The sequence below is a fragment of the Mustela putorius genome, unplaced genomic scaffold (assembly GCF_011764305.1).
Source record: "Mustela putorius furo isolate JIRA1106 unplaced genomic scaffold, ASM1176430v1.1 tig00000929_pilon_pilon_pilon, whole genome shotgun sequence".
Classification (NCBI taxonomy): domain Eukaryota; kingdom Metazoa; phylum Chordata; class Mammalia; order Carnivora; family Mustelidae; genus Mustela; species Mustela putorius.
Window position 1 is genome coordinate 4,590,233 of NW_025421520.1, and position 10,748 is coordinate 4,600,980.

Here is a 10,748-nt window from a genome sequence, read left to right on the forward strand (position 1 = left end):
AATTAAACCCTTACCTCACACCATACAGAAATTAACTCTGAAAGTAATGCTGGAGGGCACCTGGCTGGCTCAGTTAGTTGGGGCTTTGACTCTGGGTTTCAGCTCAGGTCATGATCTCAGGATTGTGGGCTCAAACCCCGTGTCCAGCGCCTCACTCGCCAGGACTCTGCTTGGGCTTCTCTCTCTCCCTCTCCCTCTGCCCCTCCCCTCCTCTAAAATGGATAGATACATCTTAAATAAATAAATAAGTAAAAGTAATACTGGAACTGTAAAAGTATTCTAGAAGAAAACATAGGAGAAAATCTGTTGACCTTGACTTAAAGATTTTTTAGAAAGGCAAAAAAAAAAAAAAACATAAATGAAGAAAAATTTATAAATTGGACTTAATCAAAATTAATAATTTCTGCCCTTCAAAAGACATTAAGAGAATGCAGAGACAACCACAGACTGGGAGAAAATATTTGTAAATCATATATCTGAAAAAGGACTTATACTCAAAATACACGTGTGTATATATATATATTTTTTTATTGTCAAAACTCAGTAATAAGAAAGTAAATCACTCCATTTTTTTTTTTTTTTATTTGACAGAGAGAGAGAGGGATGACAAGTAGGCAGAGAGGCAGGCAGAGAGACAGAGGGGAAAGCAGGCTCCCTGCTTCTGAGCAGAGAGCCCGATGCGGGACTTGATCCCAGGACCCTGAGATCATGACCTGATCTGAAGGCAGAGGCTTAACCCACTGAGCCGCTCAGGCGTCCCGAATCACTCCATTTTTAAAAAGGCAAAAGCATGAACAGATACTGCACCAGAGAAGATGTATAGATGACAAATAAGCTCATGAAAAGAGGTTTAAATATGGGGTGACTGGGTGGCTCAGTTGGTTAAGCATCTACCTTCGGCTCAGGTCATGATCTCAGGGTCCTGGGATTGAGCCCCGTATCGGGCTGTCTGCTCAGCAGGGAGCCTGCTTCTCACCCCCCCACCCCCGCCTGCCTCTCTGACTACTTGTGATCGCCCTCTGCCAAATAAATAAATAAAATCTTTAAAAAAATAAAAATAAATTATTTTTAAAAAGATGTTCAAATCAAAGTAAAAGGACGATGAGATTCCATTGTACCAGGTGCTCTGATGAGAACGGCGAGTTTTCAGACTGGCTGTGGCAAGTACTAGTGTGGATGGGAGGAACTGGAACCCTCACAGACTGCATGAGAAGGTAAAATGGTACCCACCACACACCACTCTGGAAATCCACCTGGTGGCTTTTTAAAAAGTTCAACAGCCGTTGACTCTGTGCTCTCCGCTCAACTGCTACTCATTGACCCGAGAGAAGGGAAATCATGTGCCCACACGAAGAACCCTACACAGTGGTCAGACCACTCTCTTCCAAACAGCAAAAATTTAGAAGTAACCCAAACATCCTCAATAGGTAATGGATATAATAAACCAGTACAGTTGTGCAGGGAAATCTAGGCAGTAGCGCTGATGAACCTCAGAATATGAAAGAAGTCAGACATGACAGAATCCATACTGTATGATCATACACATTTCTAGAAAACACAAATCTATCGAACAGATCAGGTTACCTTGGGACATGACGAGGAGTGTGTTGTGGGGTGAGAGCAGGGGAGAGGCAGGAGGGGCGGGTTATAAAAGAACCTGGAAACACTTCCAGCGTAATGAAGACCCTCATTGTCGTGACCGTTGACGGTTTCATGAGTACATACATGAATACGTGTGTCAGAACTTACCGAAGTGTACTCTCTTGTATGTGTAGTTCGTTGTATGTTGATTATACCTTAATAAAGCTATTTTAAAATAAAACCTACCCTTAAAATGCTTTGTTGCTTTTTCATACATTTTCGGTTGCCTTTCCAACCCAGGGCAGTTCGGGAAGCTTGCTTTGGAATTTTAACCTGCCTTAAGTTCATATGCCCAAATCCCAAGTCCGTTTCCTTGAGACTGGACCCATGTCGCCATCCCCGCGTCCCAGAGCATGAAGTGTTCTTGGAGCGATTGTCCAGGACAGTGAGTCTTTGGCCTGAGCACAAAATCCTTCCTTCCTTGTTCTGCTGCGCGTGTCTAGCTGGTCTGGCTGCTGGGCAGTAGCCTCAAAAGCATCTTCCCTGATAGGGGAGACCTGTTTTTAGCCAAGATAACTCAACTTATTTTAGGGAGTTCTCAAAGCAGCCACAGTCATTGTCCACATGGAGGTTGTTGAAGAGAAGGGCCTGGGTGGGGAACCAGGAGGAGCCCCGGGTCCTGAGCTTGCAAGACTTTCTACACTTCCCATATCTTTGGAAGCTAGGCCGTGGCTAATGGTACCAGTTGGCAAGGAACAAGAATGAGCTCAGTTGGATTTTTGTTTCTTTTTAAAAAAAAATATTTATTTATTTGACAGGCAGAGATCACAAGTAGGCAGAGAGGCAGAGAGAGAGAGGAGGAAGCAGGCTCCCTGCTGAGCAGAGAGGCCCATGCGGGGGCTCAATCTCAGGACCCTGAGATCATGACCTGAGCTGAAGGCAGAGGCTTAACCCACGGAGCCACCCAGGCGCCCCTGGATTTTTATTTCTTAAACTTGAGCCTCTTGGATACAAAGTCAGCCTCTAGGATTCGCAGGGTCGCCGAGAGCAGAGGGAGGCGCCGGCTCTCCTTCCTTTCTGCATTGACCCACGAGACGGACGGGCTCCGTTTCAGTTGTGTCCCCTTCCAGGTACATTCTAACCATGTTTCCCTCTAACGAAAAGACTGGGAAATGATGCAATGACCGTACAGTCTACCCTCGAAGTTACGTTGCTTCTTCTTCCCCGAGCCCCTTCTCCCGTCCAGGAAGAATTCGAGAAGTCAGGTAAGGAGTAGCCTAATCACCTTCCCCTTTGTCTGCAGCATTCCTCATCAGGAAAACATGCAAAACATGTTAAAGAAATCAGCAGGGATAAATTTCAGTGTCCAAGTGCAGTAAAGGTGAAGAGAGAAAGTATTATTACTTAAGACTGAAGCACGCCATCCCCAGCAGGAGTGGGATTAGCCTGTCAAAGAAACAGGTTCCTCTTACTAGCAGCTAGCCGGTGGAAGTTCCAGCAGCTGCTTCCCAGCAGGTGCAGGTGAATCCTGAACCCCGGGGCACTGGGGTTCCGCTAGGAGCTGCAACCCAGAATGACGAACTTTGGGGATCCGGCCACCTGGCTCCCATGGCAAGCTGGCTTCATGTCCCCGCGATGACCGGGCTCCTTTCTATAAGACGGCGAATCCCCAGGTCCAGTGCTGCACCATCCTGGAGAAACGTCACAACAGAACTGCTAGCACCGTGGATTAACAACTATAATAAAAGCTAGCATTTCCCCAGTGCTTACTGCGTGCCGACACTATGGGAAGCGCTCCAGATGCGTTCTGTGACCTGATATAACACCGCGTGGAGCGGGCGTCGCTGGAAGGGAGTCGCCAGCTCTCTGCGTCCTCTACCTGGAGGACAGACACCCAAGGACTGAGATAGGTTTTATGATTCCTATCCCAGAGAAAAGCCTGCCCTGGGCATCCAATATTACTTTTTTTTTAAGAGTGTCGCAGGCACTTACAAGGCAAAGTGGCATCTTCTGGCCTGACACAGTAAAGCCCGGTGAGACGCAAGGCTGGTCAATGCCGGGCTGTGTCGGCTTGTGGACCCACTCGCTACTCTCAAACCTGTCTCTCCTCACCTCCTCGGTACGGAAGTGTAGACTTCGCCTTCTCTTCTCCAAACCAAAGCCAGCATAGCCGTGACATGTAATTTACACATCCCAGATTTAGCCGGTCTACCCGGTGCCCATGAGCCCTGCTCTCGGTCAACCCTCCACCAGGCCCCCACTTAACAGCTCCCAGGGCTTTCCGGGACTGGAGAGGCCACAGAAGCAAGCAAAGAATGGTGAAGCCGTGGGTCAGCAAGTGAGGCAGGAGGGCCGAGAAGCTTTCTGGAGGTCCAGGTGTCTGAGAGAGTGAAGGTGCCTTAGCCTTAGGTCTGGGGCAAAGATGCCTTACTGACTGTTTGCATTAAAATTGTTTATTTAGATGCAGATGAATATTGTTAACGAAGATTACTGTAATCTTTTAACCCCTTTCAGGCCTTGCCGGCACCTTTGCCAGTAGGCCTCTCCCTTCCCCCTCTGGTTCTCCAGCCGTGCAGGGAAGCACGTGATAAGCACTGGAAAATGCTTTCGAATAGCTCGGTGAATGGAATAATTAATTGATTAATCACTCTGCTGAGTAAATTGCAGCCGTACAGAAGTGCTTTTTTCCCCTTTCTGCCAGAGTGGAGCGGGGCGGGGAGAGGCAGGGAGCCTGCTTCAGCGGGTAGACGAGTTGAATATTTGTGGGGCTCTCTGGGGTGGCAGAAGAGGCCTTGCCCTGGGCCTGGGGCCCGGCTCTGGGGCCCCCCGGAGCCAGTGAGCCCAGGATTGAACCCTCGAGGGCGAAGGTAGGCCTCGGGGCTGGAGGACAGTCCTTGGCGAAGACGGTGAGTCAGGATCGCGGACTGATTTTCTGTTTGGCCTCGGGTTAATCACGTAACCACTGGATTTGAGATCTTCTGATAGCGTGACCCCCTGGGTTTTGTTCCTGCCTTCTGGCAGATGGGGGACAGGAGACCCAGAGGTGGACTAGCCCCAGGGCGCATAGCTAGGTAGCAAGGGAGCAAAACCCAGACCCCAGGTTCAGCATTGCACAGACTTTTGATAGGCCAAGAAAATGCTGTGAGTCTAGTGAGAGCTGCTCTGGGTTGATGAGAGAGGACCCGAGTGACAAGGACCTCGCCCGCTGCTCTCCGTGTGAGCGCGGGTGGCAGGCCCGTCTCAGCCAGGGCCCCAGACCGAGGGGTCTGCACACAGTCGGGTCGGGGAGAGCTGTCCTGTTCACTCTGCACGAAGGCAACATTGAAAAATGTGAAAGGTAACCCCCCACCCTGCGTGCACACACACACAGACCCCCCCCCAGGAAAATACCCGAAAGTAGGCCCTAGCATTTATTCTCAACTTAATTTGTCCGTAGCTGCGTAACAGTGACTTCTTGTCATTGCTGGCTCAAACGAGAGATGACTGGGAAGAGCGTTTCCGAACCGAGAAAGGTGGTGGGGCCGTAATTGGGGCCGTAATGGTGCGAACACACGCGTCCTTCCTCCTCCTCTTGCTCAGCAGGACGGGGACCCGCACCAGGGGGCTCCCTGACACACCACGAGCAAAGCAGCACCACACGACAGTACGGAGAATCAGCAGAGATTGTAGACCGCGAACCCGGGGGCTGGGGTTCTTACAGACCCTCCCCAAAAACTGCTTGGGACAGGAGCACTAGTTTTTAGCAAGCAGCGGACGGGAAGGAGAATTGAACTCTATGTTAGCCACCATTAGTAATTTATGATGTGAAAAATGTGACCGATATTCCGTCTCTCTTTCTCGTGTAGTTTCCCTTTTATAAATTTGTTTATAAATGCCGCTCTGTCACCGCACCACACTGTGACAGCACCGCTGACCATACGCCCTCTGCCGCGCCTTGCATCCCGTGACGCCCGCATCCCGTAAGTGGAAGCCGGTCTCTCTCGTGGCCCGTCACCCATTTTGCTCATCCCTTCAACCTCCCCCACCGCACAGGCAACCGTCAGTGCGTCCGCTGTTCTCTGCTTTCCTTTGTTCCTTGGCTTAGTTGTTTAGATTTCACTTGGCAGAATGCCCTCCAGCTCCAGCCATGTTCTTGCAGATGACAAGGTCACGTGCTTTTTCAGGGCTCAGTAATATTTCCTTGGATGTAGATCACCACATCTTCTTGATTCATCCGTCTGTCGAAGGACGCTTGTGTTGCTTCCATATCTTGACTGGTGTCAGTAATGCTGCAATAAACAGAGGGGTGCCTGTGTCTCTTCAAATTAGTATTTTCAGTTTCTTTAGTAAATAGTCATGAAATTACTGGATTGTACAGTATTTCTATTTTTAATTTTTTGAGGAACCATCATACTATTTTCCGGAGTAGCTGCACCAGTTTTCATTCCCACCAACAGTGTAAGCGGGTTCCCCTTTCTACCTCCTCGCCAGCATCTGTCGTTTCCTGAGTCACTGATTTTAGCCGTTCTGACAGGTGTGTGGTGGGACCTCATCGTGGAATCGATCTGCATTTCCCTGAGGATGAACGATGCTGAGCATCTTCTCATGTGTCTCTTGGCCATCTGGACATCTTTGGAATAATGTCTATTCTCTGACCATTTTTTAATTGCTTTTTTTTTTTTTTTTTTTTTTTGGTGCTGAGTTGTGTAAGTTTTTTATATATTTTAGATATCATGCCCTGTCAGATACATCATTTGCAAATATCTTCTCGCCTCACATGGGTCTGTGAAGGTGCAGTTAAATGACCACGGCAGAGAGTCAGTGACAGGAGGGCCTCGGCCACCAGTATCCCTGATGCAGACCAGGAGCCTGATTCCCTCCCACCCATGCCCACTCCCTTTCTTTAAGGTCAGTAGTTAAACTCCTTGAGGTCTGGGGGCCCCGTCTGTGAAAATGGTCATGAAATACCTAATTGTCCAAGTTAAATAAGTGCTGAACTGTGTCTCAGATATGGTGGGCCTTTAAGAAACTGGGACTGTCATCCGAGACTTACAATGATTTATGGTAAAAATAGAGGGACGGAGGAGGCCCATAGAGGTCAGAGTGCTTGCAAGGGGCCAGGAAGGCCCAGTAGGGAAGGTGAAAAGGGAACTGACTCTCGGGTAAGATCTTCAGTCTCAAGTTCATGGCCTCTCCGAGTTCAGGTTTACAGGCCCAAAAGAGGGTGTGAAGCTTCTTACAATCGTCTTCCAGACTTTATGTCGATGGATTTGTAGTTTCAGAAGGACAAAGGTCCAGTTTTCAGCCTAGTTTTTTTTTTTTTTTAAGATTTTATGTATTTATTTGACAGAGAGAAATCACAAGTAGATGGAGAGGCAGGCAGAGAGAGAGAGGGAAGCAGGCTCTCTACAGAGCAGAGAGCCCGATTTGGGGCTCGATCCCAGGACCCTGAGATCATGACCTGAGCCGAAGGCAGCGGCTTAACCCACTGAGCCACCCAGGCGCCCCATCAGCCTAGTTTTTAAAAGAATTACTGGCCATCTCATTAGGTCAGGAAGCACCGATGCTTGTCTAAAAGCACAGCGAGGCCTGTACCAGGAAGGTAACGTTAGAAACGCCGATCCAGGCAGAGCAAGCACTTAACCAAAAACACCAACATGCGGACGTGGCAAAGTGTCTTCACGGACACGGAGCCCGTGGCACGCTCACAAGGCTCTCACACCCAGCGTGAAAGTTGGTGTCACTGCCTTGAACCCTTAACGATCATTTAACGAGAGGCCTGCATGTTCGCTTCACACGGCCTGGAAAATGCGGTGGCCGGTCTTGACAAGAAGCACGGCGGTTTTGGAAGAATTCCCAGGGGTGTCAGGCACACGTTTGTGGAGGAGGGTGGTGTGACTCGAGGTTAAGAAAGTAGAAAGGAGGGCGCCTGGGGGGCTCCGTGGGTTAAGCCTCTGCCTTCGGCTCAGGTCGTGATCTCAGGGTCCTGGGATCGAGCTCCAAGTAGGGCTCTCTGCTCAGCGGGGAACCTGCTTCCCCCCCACCCCCTGCCTGCCTCTCTGCCTACTTGTGATCTCTCTCTCTCTGTCAAATAAATAAATAAAATCTTAAAAAAAAAAAAAAAAAAGTGGAGAGGAGCTACATGGAGGATCTAATATTCCAGCTAAGAAATTTGGGAGTTTTCCAAGGGGGAGACATGGAAGCATTTTAAAAAAGTGAAATGCCGTGGCATTTTACTGTTAAAAGATTACTCTGGGGGCGCCTGGGTGGCTCAGTCAGTTAAGCATCCGATCTTGATCTCAGCTCAGGGCTTCATCTCAGGGAGATGAGTTCAAGCCCCGTGTTGGGCTCCGTGCTGGACATGGACCTAGTCAAAAAATAATAATAAATATGGGGTGCCTGGGTGGCTCAGTCAGTTAAGCGGCTGCCTCCGGCTCAGGTCACGATCCCAGGGTCCTGGGGTGGAGTCCACGTGAGCATGAAGCCTGCGTTCTCCCTCCACCGGCCGCTCGCTTGCTCTCTCTGACAAATAAATAAATAAAATCTTTAAATAAATAAATAAATACTAAAATTTTTTAAAATATATAAAAATTAAGAAGATTACTCTGGGGGCTCATAGAAAATAACTAGGGAGATTGACGGCTGTAGACAGTGAAGTCAGTGCGGCAGCTGCCTCGTGGGCCAGGTGAGAGACACGGTGGTTTGAATACAAGGCGCCCTGGGAAAGCAGAGAGGAGTCAGCGGGGGCGGCTAGGGCGGGCGGCCCGCTGGCTGTGGGCCTGAGGACGAGGCCAGCATGACTTTTCTAAATGCAGCTGAGGAGGAGCAGTTTTGAGAGAAAAATCATGGATTCCATTTGGGACCATGTTGGGGTATGTCTAGGTGTTCTAGGTCAGGAGGTCTAGTAGGCAGGTGATGGGGTTTTTTTGTTTGTTTGTTTTGTTTTGTTTTTGTGTATTTATTTATTTATTTGACAGACAGAGATCACAAGTAGGCAGAGAGGCAGGCAGAGAGAGAGAGAGGAGGAAGCAGGCTCCCCGCTGAGCAGAGAGCCCGATGTGGGGCTCAGTCTCAGGACCCCAAGATCATGACCTGAGCCGAAGGCAGAGGCTTTAACCCACGGAGCCGCCCAGGCGCCCCAAGGCAGGTGATGTTTAAGGAGGGGTGCGGCGGGCAGGTGGGAAGGAGGGAGGTAGAGCTCTGCATCCTCCGCAGCAGTGAGGCCGGGCTGCCGAGATCCCAGGCAGTGAGAATCGGGACTGAGGCCAGAGCCCTGGGACACCAGGGGAGGTCAAGGGGGGAGGCTGGCAGAGAACCCGCTGTGAAGCAACAGATTAAGGGGCTCTGGGCACACGGGCCGTGCATGGGGCCATGGCCGAGGGAGGAGAGAGCCGCCCGCTGGTCAGAGTGAAATGCCGTGAGGCAGAGGAAGGCCCCCATAGGTCTAGTTATTAGGTGGTTGCTGGTGATTGTGAACAAGCAAGGCCTCAGAAAGGCGACCAGGCCAGGCCACATCTGTCCATGTTGCCTTGGATTTGAGCTCTTGGAAACTCAGTAGTCATCCCAGAGTAAGTCTGAGTACGAGGTGAGAGGCGGATTCCTCTTTAAGAGACTTGGTAGAGAGAGAAGGGAAGAGCCCTCTCTTGGCACAGTCCCAGGAGCGGTAGTTGGGGACTTGATTTGGGAGAAACTCGGGCAGATTCCTTAGTTGGGTTGAAGGAAGCAGGGAGCCAAAGAGGCAGCACCTGCTGAGGAGGGAGGGGTGACACCTGCAACGGGGGTGACATCTCCGGGGGGGCGGTGACACCTGCTGAGGAGAGAGTATATCACAGCCCTGAGGACCTGGCAGGAGGGGTCCTCAAATGCGGAGAAAGAGATGAGTCACTTGTCTGAGCCCAAAACAGGGAATGAGTGTGGACCGCTTGTGGGCCAGAGGCGCAGAGAGATCACTCCGTGTGGCCCCTTCCACCGCCTCCAGAGTTGCTGCCTGGGAGCCTGCAGGGCAGAGACAGTGCAGCTGGCTTTAGGGAAGAACGAGCCAGCTGCACTATCGAGAGGGAGTGGTGGCGGTGTTGATGGAGAATTCGGTAGGTGTGGACAAGAACCCTGCGACTCCCCGCGGGAGCGCCACGGCCTCTCCGTATTGCGCGTCCCTGCCACTCCGGGAGTGGCCGCGGAACTGGGTAAAAATGCTTACAGTTCTATTCGGGCATCACTAGTGCCCTTCACAGCGGGTAAATGAAGAGGAGTGGCCGTGGGAAACTCGGAGAATATTGCAGCCAAACTATGGCGAAGCTTGCAGTGTTAGAATTGGAAAGATCTTCAAAATCAAGTCGCAGCGGTCTCAATAGACCGAAAACGGAATCTTGTCTGGAGGTGTCGATGACGAGGTCCGTGCGCACTGTCCGTGACCAGGCCAGGCCTCATCTGTCCGTGTTGCCTTGGATTTGAGCTCTTGGAAACTCAGTAGTTGTCCCAGAAGTTAGTGGAGGCACTCGGGATTTCTCTCCACTCCTGAAGGACCGCAGTGGCCTCTTTCCGGGAAGTAATGGGTGGAGTTTGCCCTGCCCTCGGCCTGAGTCCCCCAACAGTAGAAGAATGTGAGGGGGTGACCGCTGATCTCGTGCCTGGCCTCCAAACGCTTCTCATCATCTGAATTAGATGGTCTGTAAGTGCGGACTCTCCAGGTCCCAGGTAATGATTTCTTAAGTATACGGAATCTGGACCTGATCTAGAACATGGAGAAAGAGCCTCCCAGCGGGCGCCCTGCAGACAGGAAGCGTGTGCTCCCCAGACACGTGGCTGTCCTCTCCTACCCTGGCTGGGCGGCACATTATTTGTTCAGAGGTTCTTGGCCTCAGGCCTAAGGGCAGAGCTGCCAGCAGAGGCATTTTTCCCAGAAGCCCTTGGAAGGAGCACAATCCAAACTTGTCTTTAGAACAGTCAGGCAGAAGCCCTGCCACCGCCCTCCCCCACTCACGGCTGCGAGCGCTCACGGAGATGCTCTGCGGATACCGTGCGCAGGCCGCGAGCTGGCCGAACCCCGCGTCCATCTGCTCATTCCTTCTGCAGCAAGTGCTTCTGGAGCACTCTGTGTCGGGCCCAGTGCCGGACACGGGGCACGGGGTCTGCAGGTGCTGGTCAGCAACTTGGACCCTGAGGAGAGTGCTCTCCCTCTCCAAGTCCCT